Source organism: Pteropus medius, unplaced genomic scaffold, assembly GCF_902729225.1.
Source record: "Pteropus medius unplaced genomic scaffold, Ma_sr-lr_union100, whole genome shotgun sequence".
Lineage (NCBI taxonomy): Eukaryota > Metazoa > Chordata > Mammalia > Chiroptera > Pteropodidae > Pteropus > Pteropus medius.
The window spans coordinates 5,681,280-5,704,913 of NW_024349797.1; the positions used below are offsets into that span (position 1 = coordinate 5,681,280).

The 23,634-nt window shown below is 43.7% G+C and overlaps 1 protein-coding gene and 1 pseudogene across 1 annotated transcript in view; both read left to right on the top strand.

The window, feature by feature from the left end:
- Window positions 1–23,634, top strand: part of NRXN3 (neurexin 3) — a 1,605,778-nt gene that overhangs the window by 404,034 nt on the left and 1,178,110 nt on the right. The window lies entirely within an intron of this gene.
- On the top strand, window positions 3,627–3,745 carry LOC120620022 (uncharacterized; annotated as a pseudogene).

Below are 23,634 nucleotides of genomic sequence, written 5' to 3' on the forward strand. Positions count from 1 at the left end.
CTACAGCCAGGATTCTGCCATGGGTGTCCAGAGAGAGTGGTGGTGCCATCGTGGGGGAGGAAGAGATGAGACATTCATCCTGGATGTGTTGAGTTTGAGGAACTCGTGAGACCTCCAGGAGGAGAGCTGAGTTTGGAAGTTGGGGAAGAAGTTATATGAAAGAAAAGGAGTTTGTTTTTGGAAGTTACATTGTAAGGTTGTCATATTCAGAGCACCAGTCAATTTGACTCACCCTATGGAATTTCCAGATGGGAATTCTAGCAGCTCATCTACAAGGCTGCTTCTTGGCGTGTTTGCAGTTTGCCAGACCCATCTTCAAAAGCTGCAATCAGGGTTTTCTTGTTTTGACATGTCGGCTCCTCTCTCCTCCATGTGTGCCTGCAGTGCTGTCTCCATTTTTCTGAAGGGACTTTGCAAATTGCTGTCCCATTGCTGGCTGCCAAGATGTGCCTCTGAGAGGTATCGAGCATCCCTGACCCTGTGACCCCAATGGTGAAAAAAAAAAAACAAACCCTCAGTCGTGTGGAGTGCTGAAAATGGTGAACATGCACATGGGGAAGGAAACCGTTTCTTTAAGACAGGTAGGGAGACCAGAGGGAAGCAGGGAGTTTGGGAGCCTGGGAAAGCTGTTGGGCCTCAGGTTAAAAAGAGAAGTTCAGCGAAACTGCTAATACATCCCACTTCAAGTCTCTTGTCATTTCCTGACTTCAAGTAGCAGTGCTGTAAGTCTGACCAGTTGGGGAAACTGAGGCAGGAAGGAGTGGAGCAGACTTAGGGCCTTGCAGTCCATGGCCAAGAGCCCAGAATTCACAAGACCCTCGAGGAAGAGATCTGAGAGTTGGAATCTGAATTCTTCTTCGAGCAATGTTGTGGCTTTAAATAACAAAATTTTATCGTTTCACAGTTCTGAAGCCTAGTTGTCTAAAATCAAGGTATCAGCAGGGGCAGCTCCTTCTGAGGGCTTTGAGGCAAGGTTCTTTTCCGGACCTTTCTTTCTCTTTTGCTCGTAGATGCCATCACGATGTTCACACGGTTTTGTCCCTATATTCAGACCTGTGTCCAAATTCCTCTTTTTCATAAAGACACCAGTCATCATGGATTTGGGCCCACTCAAAAGAGCTCAGCATAATTAATGCCGTCTGCGACAACTTTATTTCCAAATAAAGTCAGATTTTGAGATACTGAGGGTTAAGACGTCAACATATGAGTTGGGGAAACACAATTGGACCCAAAGCATCATCTAACATAACATGATCATGATGGCAGTATCTCTTCTGGGTCACAGATTCTGCCCACGCTCAAAGGGACGGGGGTCAGACAAGAACAAGGGTTATTCCTAGGATTTTGTTTGTCCCTGAAGCCCTGACCCAGGCGAGCCACTCAGTGGTTGAGATGTGAAGACAGCCAGGATGAATAACAAGGCGGTCGCTGGTGGCCGTGGTGAGAGCCATGTCGATGGAGTAGAGAGTGGAGGCCGCGACCAGCCGTCTGTGAATGAACATGAAGTAAAGGAAAGGCAAAGACCACTGCCCCCTCAAAGCAGCTGTGACCAAGAGGAGGACAGATGGTGAGGACGGAGGAGAATAGGGTTGATTGATAGCGTCACTCGAATGTAAGAGACCTGGGCCTGTTTGTTGTCTGGAAATAACCGGAAGAGAGGAACTTGTGTCTGGCTACAGCCTCCAGCTGTTTCTGGTTGTCCGCATGGAAACTTGACTTAATAGGGGATTTTGTAGAACCCCACATATTATTAAGTGGACTTTGCAGATAGATTTGTGTGAAATCTTGCTGAGTTATAGTTACTTGGGAGACCCATGTTCACTTACCTGTGGCCCAGTAAATCTCGGTCTTAATATCACAGGAATGCATTTTTATTTGGTCTCCATTTTCTTGATTCCTTTAAAATTTTATGTGATTTTCTTGGAAAGTTTTCGAAAGTAGTAATAGTACAAATAACAGTACCAGCTGTCACTGGTTGAGGGTCTACGGGCCTTATGAGAAGTGTGCATTATTTCTCCTCCTTTCACATGTGGGGAATCTACGTCTCAGAAGGGCTTCAGGGAAGAGCGGTGGCTGAAGTTACAGAATTGATAAGTAATGGTGCTCTGTCTCTCACATCGCTCTGGCTTAGTCCCCTACAATCACATCAAACCCTCTCTTCTAAAGTTTGGAAAATTTCATCTTTTTGAAAAAGTTCACTATTTCTCTAGGATGCACTTAGAACAGCAGATGTCGTGTGAAAACAAAACCGTGTTCACCTTTTATTCCCCTCCAAGTCCCAAACTCCTGGCCTTCCCAGCTCAGCTGTTGAAGAAATTACTCAAGGAAAAAATTTTCTCTGCTCAGAATAATTTGTTGCTGAGCAAAGAATAATATGGAGACATTTCAGCCAGTGTGACTTTTTCCGAAGGTCACAAACACCAGCGCCCAGGGGTTTGTGATGGACACGTGCCTAAGGCACAACGTCACATTTGCTTCTGTCTCTGGATAAATTTCATCATGAAAGGGTTTGCAAGCCTCCACCTGCTGACATAACAGTAGTTCATTCCCCAAATGGGGGCCTATTCTCATTTCCAAGGAGAATTGTAGCTCTTCAGGGGAATTTCAAAGGAGCATGCCAGAAATCAGAACCTAGAGAAATTGGAATTCAGGGTCATGAAGTGGAGAGACAGCAGACTTTGCAGGCTTGAGAAACAAGGAATCGTGCCAGAGGTAAGATTGCTTTGGGGACAGCTATTGAGAGAAAATCATGAGTTGACTAAGCTTTGGAGGAAATGTAAGAGTTTGTCAGGTGAGTAGGAAGTAGAAGTTGAGAGAGGGGGGCATCTCAGATATAGGCAAGATACAGAGATTTAAATGTTAATGCTTGTTGTGCCAGGTGGCCCAAGTATAAATGATCATACTAATAATGATACTAAACTCCCATAAGAATAAACACAAGCACTTATATATTACCTACTGTATGCCAGGGTATATTAATTGTATTCCAAATACATTATATTAACTCACATATTCCTCAAAGCAGCCATATGAGGTGGGTACTATTATTATTCTTGTTTTACAGATAAGGAAACTGAGGCACAGGGAGGCAAATTGTCATCCCAAAGAACCCTCAGAACCAGCAGAGTCATGATTTTATTCCAGTGGTCTACTTCTAGAGCAGTGCTGTCCATCGAAACTTTCTGTCACAGTGGACATGTCCTAACTCTGCACTTCCACCCTAGTAGTCACTAACCACATGTGGCTGTCACATCCTTAAAATGTGGCTAGTATGACTGAGGAACTGAGTTTTACATTTGATTTAATTTTGATTATTATGTTTAAATTTAAATAGGCACATGTGGCTTATGACTGTCCTATTGGACAAAGCAGCATGGTAGAACGTGATTAACCATAAGACTGCTGCCTCTCAAACTGGGGCGTATAGAGTTGATTCTGTAACAATAGTACCTATACTAATAACCACCACAGGAATAATGGCTGTCATTCATTTAGCTCTTACTGTGTGCAAGGCAGCATGCTAAGTGTTTCCTGTATGTTATGTCATATACCATGACAACCTTGTGGTTGATGGCTCTGAGCACACATTCTAGATCCAAACTGCCTGCATTTAAAACCTAGCTCTGGTCTATGGCCATGCCACTCTAAATGTGCCCGATCTCGTCTGATCTTGGAAGCTAAGCAGGGTCGGGCCTGGTTAGTACTTGGATGGGAGACCACCAAGGAAGACCAGGTGCTATAGACGTTAAAAAATAAGTAAATTAAAAAAAAATTAAAAAACCCAGCTCTGCAACTGGTTAGCCCTGTGACCCTAGGCAAGTTACCTGTCCTCTCTGTGCCTCGGTTTCCTTGTTTGGGAAATGGTATAAATAGTAGCATCTATTTCATATGTTTGTTAGGACGATTGCAAGAGTCTCTGCATTTAAAGTGTGTAGCATGGCGCCTGGCATGTGATAAGCATTCAAGACACAGGTGTTATTGTTTTTATTACCTTTATACATTCGATGAAGAAACCAAGGCATGGAGAGTAAAGCATCATGCTGAAAGGCACGGATCGCTGTGGAAGAGTTGGAATTCAAACTTCAGGTAGCCTGATTTCAAAATCTGGGTTCTTAACTGGCATGTGGTTTCTGTTAAGAGTTTCTAAAAGTATGATTTATGGAGAACTGGCATTAAAACCCTCCAAGGTGCTTGTTAAAAATATAGTCTCCTACACTCACTGAGAACAATTGCCTTAGATTGTTGAGGGTAAAGACCTGGGAATATGCATTTTAACAGGTTCCTCAGGTGATTTTCATGTACACATTAACCAATGAGAAACCACTGAAAATTTTTACTTGGGATGCATGTGAAGGAGAGGACAGGTTTTGAGATGTAGAAAGCATGTGGAAGATAAAGTAATTTTGAAAACAGATCTATTTTGAGAAAGAACTTTCTGGTGGAGAGTGTTGATGGTGGACTTGATAAAAGAGATGAGAGGTGATGGGTCTGCTGGACAGAGACAAGGTGAACAGGGAGAGATTCTTTTGATATTTTGCAGATAAAATCGACAGGACCTGATAGCTCACTAGAAGTCAGGGAGCAGGAAAATTAGTTGGGAGTGAAGAGCGAGCCTGAGGTTTCTGTTTGCACACAAGAGTGGGTAGTGATGTTTGCCAAAATGGACAAGGTATTACGAAAGAAAATTTGCATGCACTTGAGACTTCTTAGGGCATCCAGGTAGAGGTGTCCATGACACAGCCTGGAAATTTGTTTTTGAGCTCAAAAGAGAAATATATGGCAGAAATAAAGTTTGGGGTCTCATAAGCATTAGAGATGGTGCTTGCTCCAATGTAGTTGGGTGCGACGGTCCCAGACAAACCTGGTCATAAGGCTCACCCACTCAAATATCCACCAAGGTGGAGAGATGACATAATGTCTGAAATGGCCTGATGTAAGACAACAGGTGTTAAGCCGGTTTTATTGCAGCCAGTCTAACACCTGTCCTGTCACAGGCCTTTGGAAAATACTCTGTCAGCCAAATAAAATTGCCCCAAGCCATTAGCCTTAGCATATCTCTAGGGGTGACCTTACTCAGGGCCTTTGGCACTTGGTTCATGTCAGAAGAGAAGGGCACCAAGGCCATCCCTGGGAGACAGCATTTAAGATCCAGGATGAGGAAGTAGTGCAAGAGGCAGAGGGAAAGTAGACAAGGAAGAGAGAGGAGAACAAGGGCAGAGCGGCATCCAGGAGAAGAGAAGGGAGGATTTCAGCAGGGAGTTGTCGGCAATGCCACACACCACCGAGAACTCACACTGCAGCCTGGAGAGAGGTCCTGGGATAGACTTGACAAGCTGGACCTGCTTGCTGTCTTTTGCTGCCAGTAGAGTGATGAGGGATGAAAGCTAGAACAGTGAATGGAGTGGTAAAGTAGATTCGAGGAACAGAGATTACTTTCTTCAGAGGGAAAAGGAAGAGGAAGGATGCTGGTTTGGGGGTGGTGGGGGGAGCTGTGGTTGACAGAGGTTGTTTGTATGATGAGTGGAGGCTTGAACACGTTTGCAGGAGGAGGGGACCCGGGGCCAGTGGAATAGAAGAATCTGAAGACAGCAAACAGAAGAGTTGATTTTTGGATCAACACCCAAGAGAAAGGAAGAAGGGAATTATATCTTAGAAAAAAAAAATGATGTATTTCTTTCTTTGGGATAGGAGGACAAAGTAGAGAAAAGCTTGGAGGTAAGAGCAAGAATTCATAACTGGAATTCTTCAAAATATAAATCTAGGTTTTGTGTTCAAAACGAGGTCATTGGTGAGGAAAAAGGATAAACGTGGTCACAGCCACGACACTTTGTATGCCTCGTCCTCTGTGCCAGGCATTGTTTAGTGCTCTTCAGGATTTAACTGTTTGAATCCTAAGAGGTAAATGTAATTGGAATACCCATTTTATGTCCTCAGAAGAGAAGTTAATTGACTGTGGGCACATAACTAGTGTTATCATTGTACTTAAAAAAAAAAAAAAAAAAAAGCCCTCCTCATTTTACAGGTGTAGAAACCAAGGCAGAATTTGCCCAACTTATCACATATCTAGGTAAGGTCAGCACCATGGCTAGAATCGGAGCCTCTTGATTTCGAGTTCTCTTTTCTTTCTCAGGAAGTGAATGCCCACACGTAGTTCCCGAGTAAATTGTGTTGCCTTTCTGAGCAATCTTGTTTCCTCTCTCCTTGCTTCCATTCCAACACCACCTCACCCCTGCTCCCACCTTGACCCCAGTCCTGAAATGCCAGGAAGGTAGTCCAGCACCTGCTCCCTCCTTCCGAGTGGAAGGAATCCTCGTCCTGGCCAGGTGCCACTGCCCTGCTCTCTGTGCTAGAGGCCCCATGCAGGCAGACAGCGGGTAGAAGGCCACGTTTGTTTTGCTTTTATTGTTAAATAATATAAATCTCTCGGCTGCACCTCCCGCGGGGACATGAGTTGTGTGTCTTCCCGCATAGTTGCTAATGAGATAGTTAATCATTTGTTTATTCTGTATGAAGAGAGGTGGCTGGCTGTATCTCTCAAACCAGACATGGTTTCTCAGGACCCTCAGAGAAGCCGCCCACCCCTGCACACGAGTCACCCTCAGTCGCAACACAATCCCACCCAGCAAGCCCCCATACCTCCTTCCCTGAGGCACCGGCCGGAATGTGGGCATCAGCTGATGAGGGTTATTATTACAGTTATTGCAGCTATTTTTAAAAATACTGTACTCCCTTCCCTGAGAAGCAAAAAAAAAAAAAAAAAAGTGATTTGCAAAGATGCTTTGTTGGGAGATAAGTAGGTTTCCTCTTGGGCATGGGGGTTTATCTCACTTGTGCAGAGGTTCCTAGAGGTCTTGCAACTCTGGAGATAAAGCTCTGGGATCCTCCCCAGGGAACGCTGGAGTCAGCTTTGGGCTGTTTTCCTACTTCAGGGTTAAAGAGGTGAAATCAGCTATGTTCCTCCTGCAGGCTCCTTGGGGCTGAGGCCACTTTTGTTAGAGCAAATCTGGCCTGTCCAGGTACCTCAGGATGACGGAGGAGAGAGCCAGGAGGAAGTAAAGAAGGAGTTCGGAACAGAGGGAGGTGTGCTAGAGTGAGTGCTGTCTGCACCTGGGCTGCCCAATTTGAATGATTGTCTTAAAGGGCTCCCATCTCATCTATTTGCATGCTGTTAGCATCCTCCCACTATTTTCTTGGTGTTTGGATAAATCCTTTTGCCTGAAGCTTATATTTCAATTAACTGGGTCCAACCGTCTGTGTCCTGAGGCACAGGGAAAGGGCTAGGTTTGCTGTGTTTGCTGCTTGGCATTGTATCGTTGGCTGGCTGTCTGCAGTCAGCCAGCTCCCATCCTTAGGCTGTGCCTCTTTGAGGAACTCTTTGCATCCCGTTAGGGGCAGAATTACCCATGGCAAGGCTTATGATTTAGGAGTAGTTTGGACAGGGAGAAAAGCTCTTCTTTTAGATTGTTGTTATAGGAAGCAAGAGTGTGCTGGCCTTCACTGGAACTAGCAGAGCAAGTCAGGTGGGCAGAGGAGTAGAACCAACCTCTTATGGTGGTCGATTTCCAGCTTCCTCTCTACTCCACCCCGGGACCCTGGGCAAGATCCTTCCACCTTCAGCCTCCCACTAGATATAGTCTCCTTCACCTCATCCTTCTTTCTCCTGTTCCCTCCCCCACCTCCACCCCCAAATACTCCCTTTCAGCCTCTGCATCTTTGCTCCTGTTGTTTCTTCCACTGGACTTCCCTTTTCTTAGCACTGCTTATCAAAACCCATCCTTCAAAGCTCAGTTCAGATGCCACCTCTCCACAGGGGGTCTCCCCTTCGTCTTCCCCAGGTGGAATTAACCTTACTTTCTGGGCTTAGATTACCCAGATCTCACACTTCTCCCTTCGTCGGGTCACGGCTCGCATTTCATTGTGTGCGTCTCACAGTGCGTATGGTGCTATGTTTTTGTTTGTTTGTTCTGCTTTGGCTTTGTAGTGGGTTGAATGGTGTCCCTTACCCCCCAAAGATATGACATGTCCTAATCTCTCGAACCTATAAATGTTGCCTTATTGAGAAAAATGGTCATTGCAGATGTAACTAAATTAAGGATCTTGAGATGAACAGATCATCCTAGATTATTCAGGTAGGCTCTAAATCCAGTGACAGGTGTCCTTATAGGAAACACATATGGGAGATTTGACAGATGAGGAGAAGGTGATGTGAAGATCGGGGCACAGATTGTAGTAATGTAGTCCCAAGCTGAGGAATCCAGGGAGTTCTGACAGCCACTGGTAGATGAAGAGGCGAGGAAGGATTCTCCCCGAAAGCCTCCGGAGGGTGTGGCCCTGCCAACACCTGTATTTTGGACTCTAGAACAGTGAGTCCAAAATTTTGGACTCTCTAGAACAGTGAGAGAATGAATTTCTGTTGTTTCAAGCTATGTAGTCTGTGGTCATTTGTTACAACAGCCCTAGAAACTAACGGGCTGGTATGCCTCCTTCTGGAGGGGAGGGTGTGAGAGGCAGGAAGAGCACAAAAATACCAGTTTGAGGAATCTGGACCTTCCCTGCCAGACTGTTGCTTATGACCACCCTGGCTCCTTCTGCCTCTGTCTCATACAAGCCAATCCAAGTTACTTGTGCACCAGGTCTTGTGTGGTCTGGAACAGGGCTTTGCTGTAGTTGGAACATTCATCCTGAGTAAATAATCATAATTATAATACCAGTAAAAGCAGCTGGCATTTGTATAACCTCTCCAGTTGACAGAGTACTTTGCCTCACCTCATTTCATTCTATCTTCCAATAACCCTGAGATCCCCTTTATTTCTGAAGAAATGGACAATCAGAAGTGTAAAGGGACTTGGGCATACTGGTGTGGTCAGCCAAGACTTCAAAAACCCTGTCATCTAGTTCCAAATCCATTTTTAAAACTGTCTACAAGATGTTCTTTGAATGTAAGACCCGTGGGTCAAATCTATTTTTTATTCTTTACAACACAGGACTATCCTTTGCCTGTGGTAGTGATGTCTGCTTTTTCTTCCCCCCCTCCGAGGTGTGCTCAGACTCAACGGCTTTGGCAGCAGTGGAGAGCCTGAGGGGAAGCCCCATTTATTCAAGGATCTTTGTTTTAAAAGGGATCTCTGTGTGTGTTGATTATCCGTTATTGTGTGGGTAAGGTACTGGGGAAACTCTGAGCGAGAGTGTGTGTGTGTGTGTGTGTGTGTGTGTGTGTGTGTGTGTGTGTGTTTGAATTTGCATGCATGCATGCACGTGCACTCTGCCAGCTGTTGTCCCCCTCTGCTGGTCACTGGCTTAAATCCATCGCCTGATCATCTAAAATCCCAGTGAAGGGAAGACCTAGGCCGGAAGGGCCCAGGGAAGGTCAATACATTTAGCACGGTTCATGTTCGCACACTCTCTCCTTAAGAGTTTCAGGGGCTAGTTTTGCTCCCTAAATGGTGGCAGTGTCCCTCCAAGGAAAGTAAGAGTGTTAAATGGAAAGAAAATGGGCTTTGGAGTCAGACATAGGTTCACAGTGCAACTCTGCTCCTTACTGTCTACATCGGTTTGAGTTATTTAACCTCGCCATTCCACATCTGTAAAATGGGATAACAACGGATACCCTCCCTCCAGGGGTGTTACAAGAGTAATGTGAAATGATGCGCTTTACTTGCCTGATACATAGTAGATACTTAGTCATCATTTATTTTCCCCCTCTGACCCACACATGATTAATTCTATAGTTAGAATTGCTTTTATTGTAAACCATATTTTTATCCAGGCAACACTGAGTACTTCTGTCACATTATTCTCTGGGAAATAGGGCAATGTCCTTTTTGCTAAGGGGATGCTAAGGATTCGAGGAGACAAAATGAAATACTCAGATTCCAGTCAAATCAGAGTTAGGGCTTAAATAGAAATAAGAATGCTTGTCCCTCCCTTTTAATGGAAGGGTAGGTAAATTGATATTTATTGGGCCCCTCAATATGAGCCAAGTCCTTTACTCAAATACTTTTATTTAATTCTCATAGTAACGAGAGGTGGGTAATGATAGTATCACCACTTCACAGATGAGGAAATGCAGACTTAGAGAATTCTAGTTGCCACATAGCAGAGAAACCACATTTGGACCCGGGCCGCCTAACTCCTGTGCCTGTGCTCTTACGCTCTGTCGTGCTGCTTCCCGGGAGCGCTGGGGAAGTACAGCTCATGAGGGGCCCACATGTAAGGATTAATCAAAAAGAGCATCATTATCATCTTTAGGTGCCAAAGAACACAATAGGCAGGTCCAGGAAGTGGGTTTGTCCCCTCATCCTTGAGCTCTAAGGGATGGAGGAGTTTGCATAGAATCTGACCAATAACATGATACTGGATTTGAGAAGCTTCTCCTCCATCCTGCTGTTTATGGACTGATGCTCATTATCATTTTGAGGAGTGTTTGAGAGGCTATCCGAGATATTTCATATAATGCAGGTTATTTAAATGAGTAAAGTTAGAGTTCAGACAAAAAATTATGCCAGTTCTCCTTGAATTAAACCCCAGAGCTGTGTCTTATTAACCAATAAACTAACACTCTGGTCATCTTGTTAGACTCTGTAGAGCAGTGGAGGGATTTGTAGGAAAATGGGTTTGCAAAGGAGACAGAATTGTAAATTCACCGAGTCAGCTGAAGAACCACATTCGAGGTAGGATGACACATGTAACAACACATTTCCTGTGTGGTTGTTGAGAGACCTGTATGTCAGTTTTTGATCCAAAAACTTTGCAACCTAGGAGAAGTCATTGTCTCTCTGGGACTCAGTTTGTTAAAAGGTCAGACAAGATGATATCTAGGGTCTTTTCAGATATAAACACATGTTGGTTTTGAGTCTTTGTGCAGCCAGAGGGCCTGGAAAGTGAGGGGAGGCAGAGAGCATGGTCAGACTGGACAAGCAGAATTTCAGCTGGGTGTCGAAGGAGCTCAGTGGCTAGCTGTATATATACAACGGGCCCAGAAATATTCCTTGATGGGGGTGAACAGTGTGGTTGGCTTTAGGCTTCCCCCACTCCCATGGACAGTGCCTAGGGTACATCTTTATTAAAGCATTCACCAGGCTCTAGTATCATTTAGAAACATGTCTCTCACTAGACTGTGAGCTCCTTGATGCAGGAGACCAACTATTTCTTGTGGTGATCGGAGAGAGGTGGTTGAAAGAATGAATGTACCAACTGAGCTCCTTTAAATTCCATTTTCTTTAGAGACATTCTTCATGGGTCAATTTTGTGTTTCTAATCTCTTCTCCTCAATGGGACAATAGATTGAAAGCTCATATTAGGAAGGGCAGGCGAAGGTGAGTTGATATTTGCAGATGTGGGTGAACAATGGAAGTTGTGCCTGTGGTTCTGGCCAAAAGCCTGTTCACCTTTAGCCCTTTGCCTGTTTGGTTGGTGAAGCTGCTCTGCAAATGCTGTGAGTTGGAGGCAAGGCCAGAAACGATGTTCATTGGCTCAGTGTCTTGTCACAGTTCCTATTCCCATTGCTGTCCCAAGCAAGTAACCTTGACATTATATACACCTGACAGTTCCTATAACCATCAGGCACCCATCGTGTGCACCACCACTCCCCCTACTATACCTTTCTGGGACTGTCATTAGAGGCCTTATCATTTTTTAACCCAATACAAGTCCTATTCTCTTCAGATTTGTCTAGACATCACTTAATTTACTCCTTCTCCTTCCTAAAATTGTATTTTTATCTTGATACCAAGTTAATGAGTTTGAGTTGGGGCCTGGGAAAGGGGGCTGAAGGAAGAGCAAACATTCATGCAAGATGAGGGGAGGGAGGTGTCCACTGAACACCCACTATGTGCTTAACATTGTTCCCTGGGATTTCTGTGCATTATTTGTAGTCTCCTCAACAGCCCTATGGAGAAAGTATAATTCTCTGTTTTTATATATGCAGAGACTGAGGCTCAGGGCAGTTCAATAAGTGTCTAAGATCACACAGCTAGTGAGAGGCAGATCTGGGACTTGAAGCAGAATGTGTAACTCTAGACTCTGTATTCTTTTCGGTGTAGCATAATCATTTCCCCCAAATACTTTCCTTATAGCCTCTTTATCTTAGATATATTTATTTCACACTTGGCACTAAAAGGGTCAAATAATGACATAACATTTTGATGCCTAGCCCAGGCCCTGACAGAAAGCAAGGAATTGATTGCCATTTTTATTTTTGCATTTGCTATCTTGGAGTTTTTCAGTATCTTGGAATGTAAAGGAGGAAAACAAGGTTGGTTGATTGGAGACAGTTCAGCACTTAGATACCAAGGTATTACCGATCATTAATTAATTCCAGGATTTATCTGGTGAAGAATGAGTAGCTGCTATGCCTAAAAGTTGCATTTACCTCAGCCTAGGTCAAACCAGTGGAAATGTCTGTTCCAGCCTCTGACTTGTTTCTAAGTGATTATTACTGCCATCACCTCTAGGCGCCTGTAGTGTTCCTGTGGTGCATAACATGAATTCAGTTTGCGAACTTTGGGAACTGGCATTGTGTTCCATTAAAGAATAGTGTTTTGCCTGGGTGCCTCTGTCCATGGTGCTGAACTCAGAGTTCCTGGGAGGTGGAAGCAGATGGTACCACATGGTTCCTCTCATCTCCACAGCCTGCCTGCCTGAGCTGAGATACTGGACTACTGTGAAATGAAGTATGGCTTGGGAGTTAAGAGATCTGGTTTAAGTTGCAATAACTTTCTGTGTGGCCCCAGGCAAACTACCTAACCTCTCTGTTTCAATGTTGCCATTGGTAAAATTGGATTGCTACATTCTGTCATTCTTATTTCAGAGTGCTGCTGATTTTGTGTGAGTAAATGAGATAACAGATGCTAAACTGGCATATGAATGCACAATATGATTATACAGTTATTATTGCTGCTCAGTCTTTTAATCATACATTTTGACTATATCATTTTAGGCACCCTAAGGCCTAATAACATATAATGCAGTGAGCAGGAAATAAAACAAACAGATAAATGTGCTGGGGGAAAAAGAAAGAACTTTCTGTGTTGCTTGCAAGCTCCTGTGTGATTGTAGAGCTCAGGCGGTGTCTTAAGAAGAACGATAATGACCAGTAAGGAGTCAGCCCCTGTCTAGGAGGAGAGAAGACAAAGATTACATCTGGTCACCTCTAGATGCCCCAAAGGGGAGCTCAATTCTATTGTCACAGGGCCTGAAATATCATCATTAGCCTAATACTTTAGCTTGTTATTCCTTGCCCTTCACAGACTGGTTGTAGTCTCCATTTTTGAGTTGATCATATTTGCTATGGTATGGGATTTGGATACAGAACTCTTGGGTGTAAGTTCTTCTTTCTCTAGCTATAGAGTCTTCATAAAGCAAGTATTTTAATCTCTTTTAGACTAAGCTACTCCACCTGGAAAATGGGATTGATAGTAATACTATCTATCTTATGAGATAACTGAGAAGATAAAATATTTAAGAGGCTTTATAAAATCACATAAACGTTAATTGTCATTATTCTCTGACATGCTCTGATCAAAGTATTCCACGAGCAGATCTTACCTTTTCCCTGCAGTGTGTTTTGCGTGTTCTGTGCCTTTCATCAGGTATGTGTTTTCCTCCATCTCCTCCTGTTAAATCTTCAAATATAAGGTTAAACATGACCTTCTCTGACCACTCAACCGCAAATCATTTTTTTATTTCCTTTCCAAAATTCCTAGACAGTCTGTTGTCTTTCCTAGTCATCTGATTGTCCCACTGCACTGTGGTAGTGTCATTATTTCAGTGCATTTTTACTTCAATAGATTGAGAGATCCTAGCAGTGGAGTCATATCTCGCACACACAGTAGATGCCCAGCACCCATGCGAATGAATGCGTGAGATGGATGTTATCAGTGTCCATTCTCTTAGGTGTTGCTTAGGTCATGAAAGTGTGTGCATGTGTGTGTGTGTGTGCACGCGCACCTGGATAATGAATTAAGAGCGTTGGCTTGGGTGGCTAAATGAGAGTAGAAGGGAAAAGCAGGAGAGAACAAGTTGAATAAGAAAGTGGGAGCTGCTAAAGACACACTTCATAATTGTAGGTTTTGTCTGGCCTTGGTCTTGGAGATGCTATGGAACCAGCATGTTAACTTGGAAAGATATCTCGTATGCTCTAAACAGGGACAAGAGTTAGAATTCATGGACACAGGAAATTGTGCAATATAATAGGCCTACCAGGAGGTGGCACACTGTCACTAGTTCCATGGTCAGGCAGCTTTGCTGGGGGGATTCCCCAAATCGTCGTATTCTGGTGGGTAGCTAGCTCTCCTTTGCATTCAGCTTGGTTCAGTACCGCCTTCTCATTCCCTCCTCCATCCCCATCCACTCTGCTTCTTCACTATGTAAAAATATGAAACTGACTCCTGTCGGTAAGCTGGACAGTGCTTCTCATTGGACTTTCACCTTTGGAAAGGCAGCAGAGACAGGATACAGGTGCCCCAGATTCCTCTCAACCCCTACTAAGGTGCAGAACCAAACTCAAATCACGCCCTTTGCATTTGCATCTGCCACCTGGATTCTTAGTGGTTGAGCAGTCAGTGCCTTTTTGGACAAAGCGGGTGAAGGGAGAAAAAATAACTTTTCATTCCTTGATCCCTTTGTACCCCTTACATTATTCTGAATTGCGGGAATAGCACCCCTCTCTTTCTCCCCTGGATCACCTCATTTCACTCCTATCTGGTGTTTTATTCTTTTTAGTACCATCACATTTATTGTCTCCTTGTGGCTCAAGATATGTGGCACAGGCATTTTTTTCTATTTTTAATATCATAATAAGACCATTCATTTCTATAGTTCTTTATGGTTATCAGAGCCACTTTTCATGCATCATTTAACTGGACCCTCACAACAGCTATGAGAAGTGTTGGAGCACAGGTATTAATATCCCCATTGTACAAATGAAAATATTCATATACAGGGAGGGTAAATGATTTTCTCAGAAAATATAAGAAATACAAGAACCCATTCATCAGATTCCTAAGATATTCTACCATTTTGTTTTCTACTATGGATGATGCAAGTAAGGAACAGTATAGGACATACCCAAGGTCCTGTAGTCAGTAATGATAGAAATAGGGCTGGAATGAGTATCTACTGATTCTTAGTTTAGTGCTTTTTATTCCACTAAAGAGTCCTTCTCCATAATCTAACAAACCATTGGCTATCTATCCAGCCAATTTACTATCTAGCCTCTTAAAACTCTTGAGTGTGCATCAATCAATCTCTTGACAGAAAGTCCCAGAGGTGAATGCCTGAGGCATTCTGGGAAGCCCATCAGGAATAATTTTTTTAAGCTAAAAATGGATAAAAACAAAGACTGGGAAGGACATCCATCAAAATGTAAACAGTGACTGTTTGGGTGACAGGACTGGGGGCCATTTATTTTCATCTTTCTGTGCTTCTGTGAGATTTTATTTATAATGGAAAATAAACATTAAAAAGAAGAAAAAAGGAAAGATTGTGGCACAGGGATTGCATGTGTTTCTGTGGCTGATACCATATTGCATTAGATGAGACTGAGATTGGGTAAGGCGGGAACTATTCTCTGATCTTCTCTAACAGGGCATTCTGAGCCTCTCTGGTTACCGTTTCTCCCCTGAAGCCCCAGCTGATGGTTTTGGCAGGTTTCACTCACATCTTGCTCTCTTCCTGTAGCCCCAGTTGACTCCACAAAGCGAAAGCACACACAGAGTAGGCTGGGGCAGGTGAGAAGGGGCCCCTGGAGGCATGCGGGGACCAGAGCTTCACCCTCTCCTGACAGAGCTGTGGGCTTCTGTACTCCTCATTCCGCCTGCTGTGGACTTATGTAACACATTCACAGGACTTCATTTTCCAGTAGATTGAAAGCAAAGTTGCTGTTGATTTTCTCCAAAAAGATCTATTTGGAAGTGCAATTGCCTTGAATTACACAGTGGCATGAGAGGCCAGACCTTGCTGTAAATAACTTTCCTCTCAGCCACACAGGGGCCCGGCTGGCAGTCCATGCCTTAGAAGACGGTGCTCGATGTGGAGTGTGTGTGTGTGAAACAGACGTGGACCGTCTTCAGGCCTTTGCTCACCTGCTGCCCTTTACTCGTTTCACCTCCAGAGCTTTGCTTCTGAATGAGCGGTCAGGGCAGAGGGGCCAGGCCTGGGGCTGGGCTTTTTGGCACTTTCCTCACCTGGTTTATATGACCTCTCTCTGGTTATGTCTCCCACCTGCCACAGAGGGCTCCTGGGGCTGTGAGGTCGAGCGATTTGTGTGTGCATGGCAGTGTGGGTGGCACAAAGAACAAGCTTTAGAATTGGACATATCTGAGTTCGAGTCCCAGGTATAGTGTTTGCAGCTTATGAGACCCTAGCAAATTGCTTATATCTCTGACCTTTCTTTATCCATGAAAAATCCCCAGAAAACTGGCGGTGGATGTGGGAGTTGAGAGTATCTAAATTTCAGCATTGTTGTGAGGATTAAAGGGGGTAATACCTGAGATCACACTCTGTGGTGCCTGACACTTGAGATCTGTGCTCTATAAATTTAATTCCATTCCGTGCCCCGCCTTGCCTTCCATGACAGATTGAAATGAGAAGCAAGATCAATGGGCTTGGAACCAGGATGGCCCAAGCCCAAGCTGTGAAACATGCACACTTTGGGATATTTCACCCCTTCTTTCCATAATCTCTTCTCCTGTAGATATCCATAGCTCACATACCTGATTCTTTCTCTCTCAAAAAACAAACAAACAACAACAAAAAATTGAAATGAATTAACTCACACTGCAGCAGATAGGAATTTATGTGTGTCTTCTGGTGAGCATTTGTATTTTAAGTGTTCTGCCTGGGCAAGTATAGGACAATCCTGAAACCAGAATGGCAGTATTTTATGCAGGTTGGCATCTAGATAGGGGAGCTGCTTTTAGATGAGGAAGTCTTATCATTCTCTTTGGCTATTTTTAAGGTCAGCTTTATCTGGCAGGCATCAGAATGGGGTTGAACATTAGCTTAACTGAACATTGTTCTCTAAACTCATGTAGTTTTGTCCTTTTCACATTTCTCCATCAAATCTGGGAAACAGTGGAATCTAGCAAACTATGGACCATATCTTCAGGAAAAGACTTTCTCCAGACACCTCGGGAGAAGGCATCCAGCCACCCACCTACCCAGCAATTCTTGAAGCCCTACTCCATGATATGATACAACCACCAATATTTATTAAATATTTTGCCAAGTTCATAGGAGCATTATCTTATTTAATCTTCATTACTTCCGGTGATATGGTTACTGTCGCTATGCCATTACGTTGTTGTTACTGTTCTCATCGTGCCAGCACAGTGCTGAAAAGTAAAGAAGCTGGAGACAGAGCACCTGGTTCAAATTTCAGTTCACTAGTCACTCCTGGTGTGAACTCAGGCAAACTAATTCTCTGCTTCAGTCTTCAATCTATATTTAAAGTAGAATTTAATAGTACTACTTCATAGGGCCGTTTGGGGCATTAGGTAATTCAACCCATGAAAAGTGGTTTTAGAAGCATGGCTGGCCATTAGTGTCCCCATTTTACATCTGAGAATACTGAGGATGAGAGGAGGGGAAGCGGTTTTCCTGACGACTCCCAGCTGGTGACAGATTCAGGTCAAGAATCCATGTCTTATGACTCCCAGTCAATTATTTTTTCTTTGCTATGTGGAAAATATGCGGAATCTTTTATATCCCCCATATTATTATCTTGCATGACAGCTGTCACTCATAAGTAGCAGTGTTTCAGAATGGCTGAAAACCTTGGCGAGAACAATTGAAGAATTCAGAGCTTAATTAAACTCTAATTCCCTGGAAGCTTGTTAAACAAAAGTTTTCTAATAAGCTGGGGTCAATTTATATGCCCACCCTAAGCTTGGCAGCTATGGCTTAAGCAGCCGTTAGTGGATTTACTAAAGAGTATTGCCAGGGCCAGCACCCAGGATGGGACTATATCAAGCATCAGCTGCCACTAGGCCAGGTCCAGAGAGAATTTGCTGCTCAGTGCAACCCCAAGAAAGGAGTCAACTTGTGTGGTGAGTGTCTGAGTTTCCATTAGGGAAAAAAATAAACACCTAATTCACAGAATATGCTAAGCATTGATGGTGTCAGGATAGAATGTAGAGAAGTTATAGTTTCTAGAGTTTCTCTCTCTCCTAGAGTGACCAAGAACAAACCTTCACTAGGCCAAGTCCAATAAGGCCCCGTGTGTTTCAGATGAAGAAGTGAGTCAGATGGGGAGGGTGTCACCAAGGAGTCCGCTTTTGCCCTACCCCATTTCTCTGATATCCCTTGACAAAATGCCTACATGTTTACCCTTAGAGATTTATTTCTTTTGATGTTGCTAGTATTTTTTCCCCCATGAATATTCAATTATTCCCAATATTCCCAAAAGGGCAATACATTATACTAAATCATTTACTATCTTATACAGAAGTCTATTCCCCCCTCTTTGGATGCTACAGACAGCTAGATACCTTAAGCCGATTCAGAACTGGAACATAAACAAGGTGCCTTGGGAGGAGGGGGGGAGCAGATAGTCTTTGCTAATTCACCATTTTGCCAAGGACCAGCTTACTTTGTGCCTTTTGCTTAGCAAAGAACTGCTGGAAGTTCTGGCTGAAGTCAGGTTAGAACCAGGAGCTGCGATTCAGCACAAGAAAGCATCTCACTGAACCAAGAGAATTGTTTGTCCCTAGTATAAGAAAGAATTGTGTCCTCCCTGAAGATGTTGAAGTGCCAACCCCCAGAACCTGTGGAAGTGACCTTATTTGGAAATCGGGTCTTTGCAGATGATTGAATTGAGGACACGAGGATGGGTTTGATCCCATATGACTGGTGTCCTTATAAAAAGGGGACATTTGAAAACAGCGACAGACACTCACATAGGGAGAACACCAGATGAGCATGAAGGCAGAGATTGGGGCAATGCACCCTTAAGCCAAGGGACAGCAACATTTGCCAGTGACCACCAGACAGTAGGAGAGAGGTATAGAACAGATTCCCCCACACAGCCTCAGGAGGGACCAACCCTGTTAACACCTTGATCTTGGACTTCTAGTTTTCCAGAACCGTGAGTCAGTAAACTTCTGTTTTTTAAGCCAGCCAGTTTGTGGCACTTTGATATGGCAGCCTTAGAACACACACACACCACTGAACCAAGAAAATTGAGTTTGTTCTTCCTTCTTTCAGTAAATATTTAGTGATTATCTACTGTGTGGCAGACACAATGCCAAGTGCAGGAAACAATATCTTAGATAAGATCTTTGCTTTTAAGGAGTTCGTAGATAAGCACAGGTGGAGATAAGTAAACAGGCCATTCTTAGAAGTAGGATAAGTATTTAATGTCTATTCTTCTATGACTCTCAACCATGACCATACACTAGAATCTCCTGGGAACTTAAAATACCGATGTCCAGGTCCCATTTCCAGATATTTTGATCTAATTGGCCTGAGGTGGGAACACACAGCATCAGTATTTTCTACAGCTTCCTAAGTAATCCCAAAGAATCACTGTTTAAAATATATCCATTATGAAGGCCCCACTCCAGACCAATTGGAATGACAATGATATTTTTTAAAAGCTTCCCAGGTGATTCTAATATGTATTCAGGTTTGAGAATCACGCTCTTGTGAAGTAGGAGTTGTGTGTCTTGTTTAAGGCCATGTCCTCTCCACAGTGCCTAGCTCAGAGGAGGCAATCAATAAATAATTGTTGAGCAGGATCTATGATGAGAAAAGTATAAGGCGCCATGAGTGCGTAGAAGTACTCAGTGCAGTTGTGAAAGAGCTGAGAACGGAAGATGAGTTGATTCAGTCAGGCAGGGAGGGCGTACAAGAATGTTTCTGGCAGAGGGAACAGGGTAAACATATGGTCAAGGAGCTGCATGTGGCTTAGCATGGCTGGAGTGTCATCTATGGGCGACGAGAGGGAAGTCTGAAATGGTAAGCAAAGATTGGGTCATGAAGAGCCTTACGCGCCCTGGTACCGAGTTTGGGTTCTGCCAGAGGCTTGTTTAGGTTGCCTTGGGGACATAGCCATGGGCTCTCAAGGCTGATTTTTGATATCTTGGCCTTGGGCTCAGAATCTTGCTCTCCTCCTCTTTGAAGATGGAAGCCGAGTGGATGTGACGTCTTGGAACCAACTCTTGAGAGGAGCATCGTTAACTTCCCAGAGAGACCACCAAGTAATATAACTACACCACACTCTCTAACCGTGACCAGCCATCACTAAGTCAGGAGCGAGACAGTCTCAACACTCCACACTTCCACATCTTGGGTGGACACTGGGACAGCTTTCACATTTGTTCCGATGTTCATCTTAATCTGCTTTCACCTGGATAAACATGGGGGTGGTGAGGAGAAGGCTCAGGGTGTTTTCCTCCATAGAAGGACCCTCAGCAGGGCATAGAGAGCTGAGGGGGGACCAAACCCGCCATCCTGGAGGTTTGTTCACGTTGCGCGCTATCCCTTGGGCATTTGCCTATCCAACCAAGCTGTTGCCAGCAGTGCCCAATTTAGTACTCTCTGCAGATTTCATTAACAGCCTGCCTGCTCCACTCCAAGTCCTTAATGAAGATGTTAAATAGAATTTGACATTATTATTGCCATTTGTACAGCACTTCATATTTACCAAGTGCCTTCAGAACATTTTTATTCTTTTCCAAGCAATAGCTCAATGAAGTCTGTTAGTACCACTCTCCCCATCCCACAGAGAAGGCCCGTAGGAGTTTGTTGATTTGTGGAGACCCCTGCAGCCCACCAGCCCCTATCCTAAGGGGGGATGATCATCCCTCTTTTTGCCCAAAACCCGACTCATGGAGCTGCACTTGCTCCTCAGAGGCCCGTCTGACCCCTCATGCCCTCCTTCCAGGCTTTGCTCTCTGAATATTACTCCTTTTCTTCTGTCTTACAGTTTTTTGTTTTTAGTTCAGAAAAGCCTTGGTCCACACTTACTCAATTTGAATTAATTTGCAAGTACAATTTCCCGATGGGCATCGAATGTCTTGCTGACCATCCAAACATGGGGCATTCGGTGTTTGGTGGGGCCGCTGCTTGCTGTCTGTCCTGCCTCTTCTCTGAGGCCTGTCAGAGGTGCTGTGGATGTGTCTGGCATGCTCTGTCTTTTGTAAACATCCCAGGACAAACAGCACTGTTGTCTTTCTGTATATGACAGCCTCCCCCAAATCAGAGGCTCCCAGTGACAGCATCTCTGTAAGAACAGGGAGAGAATGTAAACCTCATAAAAGAAGGCACTAAAAGCTGCTCAGTCTGCTTCCCTGAGGTGTATCAGAGCAATTGAATAAGGCATATTAACAGGTTTGCTCAACTCTCTGTGCCTTGGTTTTTTCATATGTTAAATGGGACGTTAATGAGAATTTGAGTAGGTGAAGTGTTTGCTGCTTTAATGATTCAAGCGTTTCTGGAGGGATTTTTTATAACACAGTTTTTGACTTCAACTTTCAAAATCTATCTTACTAATTTTCTATCTCTACCACACTATTCTATCTTCATTTGCCTTCTCCGTGCATACTCCATTTCTATATCGTTCTTTCTCTGACTTCATCTTACTTCTTTACCATCTCTCGCATTTTTATTTATTTATCCTCTGCACTAAATGTCATTTCCCTCTTTTTCTGCCTATTATCTCATCCCACGGAAGGGCCTCTGCTGTTTCTGCTGGAGTCATCTCACAGGATTCTGCCTTTTATCCCCAAACCCTGCAAATTAGTTCCCGTGAGTGCCTGATGGAGGATTTCTGGTGCATTGTGGGACATCTAGAGAGTGGGGTGATGATGAAAAGATCCAGCACCCAGTCACATTGTTATTGGATGAGAGAGGAGCATCATCATCATCATCAGCTAGGAGGTGTGGGGTGTGATGAGGTTATAATAACTGAGGAGATCGTGGATCCTTTGACTCAAGGAGCTACTTTCTGGTCAGGAGCAGGTGGCCCTGAGGGGTACAGAAAGGGTCACAATAGGATTTGGCAACACACTGCAGTGAATGGAAAGAACATTGAACTGAGAATTAGGATTGTTAAAGTTAGACACTGACGAGTCGGACTAGCCTACTTGCAAGCTAACAAGTTAGTCTGCCACAGTGTTATATATATGCATGTGTGGTTATATACACTTGAGATTAATATATGAGTGTATACATTCATAGATGTGAATATAAATATATGTATGATAAATATATGTATGTGCATATATCCATATACAGCATATATACATTTGTATACATATATATACATGAGTATATACACGGACATATATGTACACACACACACTATTGTTTGTATATAAACTGACAAGACACAAGATCTGGGTTAAAGACAAACCCCGTCCCTCCCCCCCCATTAGTTACTTATGGCAAAAGCAGTAGCTAGAGCGATATCTCACATTGGTTCTCTGAGTACCAATCCCCACAAGCTGATGGTTAGGGCCAGATATTAACTGCACATGCAGTGAGGTATATCCAAAAAAGGATCCCCTCCCAGGTTAGAAAACTGATTTTATTTATGGCTACTGGTGACCTCCTTCTTCTCCCCTTCTCTTCACTCTGGAAGGTAAGCCAATCTTACTGAAGAGAGGAGAGAGAACTTACTCTCCTAGAATAGCTGCAGAGAGAGAGAGAGGTCCTCTACCTTTGTCTACTGGTCAGGAAACAAATCTGCCTTCTGACCTGGAGAGAGGCAATGTCATTAGCTTCCAAGGATGTTTTTATTATTTAAACACCCTTGAAAAGATTGCAGTGCCCTTTGCTGAGCCCATGCAGAAAGATGAGATATTCGTGGAAAGTTGTCTCCTAAGGAGGACTCTCAGGAATAAAATAAGGGCTTTAGACAAGGAAAATGTGAGAGCGTGTTCCACTACCCTCCTAGTCTATGCCTAAGGCAGACATCACTGATCATTTGCGATTTTCTGGTACAAAACCCTCTGTAGTCTGTACTCTGCTGATGATTTCCTAAATTGCTCTAGTTGTGTAAAATTGTATTCTTCATATTTCCTCCTCCTCTTCCATTTTCTCTCCTTTCGTGAATCTGTGTATGTATTTATCTCTAATGTCGGGGATGGAAAAGAGAACATGTCTCTTGAGGCAACTCTGTGGTTTGAGATTTTCATGAAGCAAGTTTCCTAATCCTTCAAACAGTTTAATCTTTAATCCATGAGAACTTTAGCTATTAATCTAGAGATGAATAGAGGTTATGAGAAGAATGGTTGTCCATTGTAACATCTTCTCACTTATAAAGGGGTTCCTCCGAATTCCGCTAGAGTGTTTTGTTGGAACCCTGTGACTAAGCGGAAGACTCCCAAAGAAATATGGCATAGGGGAATGTGTGACTAGAGAATAAAAACTGAGACTAAATCCTGAGATGACTTCCAACTCTGAAATTGGGCCAATGATACCCTCTGGGCTTTTGGAAGATGCCCGTTCTCCCCTCCGAGTCAGTTGGGACTCTCCTCCCAGCACAAGCCATCTCCCTCTTATCTCCTAGGCTTCAGCTTCTCTATTTATTCATTGGATAAGTGTAGAGATATGTGGATAATAGACCGGAGTTTCTGCTGGCCACCTGGTTACATCTTATTGCTGAAATGAAAGGAATCAAGAGAATAATGG